This window comes from Dermochelys coriacea, chromosome 1 (assembly GCF_009764565.3).
Source record: "Dermochelys coriacea isolate rDerCor1 chromosome 1, rDerCor1.pri.v4, whole genome shotgun sequence".
NCBI lineage: Eukaryota > Metazoa > Chordata > Testudines > Dermochelyidae > Dermochelys > Dermochelys coriacea.
The window spans coordinates 262,087,088-262,087,530 of NC_050068.2; positions in this window are offsets into that span (position 1 = coordinate 262,087,088).

A 443-nucleotide genomic window follows, 5' to 3' on the forward strand; every position below is an offset into this window, starting at 1 on the left:
AAAGGAAACCAGGGAAGAACCTTAGCCAAGTCCTTAACACATCCACTGTCCTCCGTGCAGAGCCTTGGATGGCAGCCAAATCCAGGCTGTCACCAGGCCAGAGGGGATACAAGAGGACACTAGCGGCTCCTTATTGACTGTAGCCACAGGCACTGGTGCACAAGTGGCTTGAATGAGAGATACATCCACAAACACACACTGGTCAAAGGAGGGATTGAAAAAGCCTGGACCTCTGCAGGGCTACTCCCACTACACACACACACACACACACACACACAGAGCAGGGCTACTCCCCCTACCCCCCTACACACACACACACACACACAAACACAGAGCAGGGCTACTCCCCTTACCCCCCCCACACACACTGCAGGGCTACTCCCCCTACCCCCCTACACACACACACACACACACACACACACACACACACACACAGAGCAGGG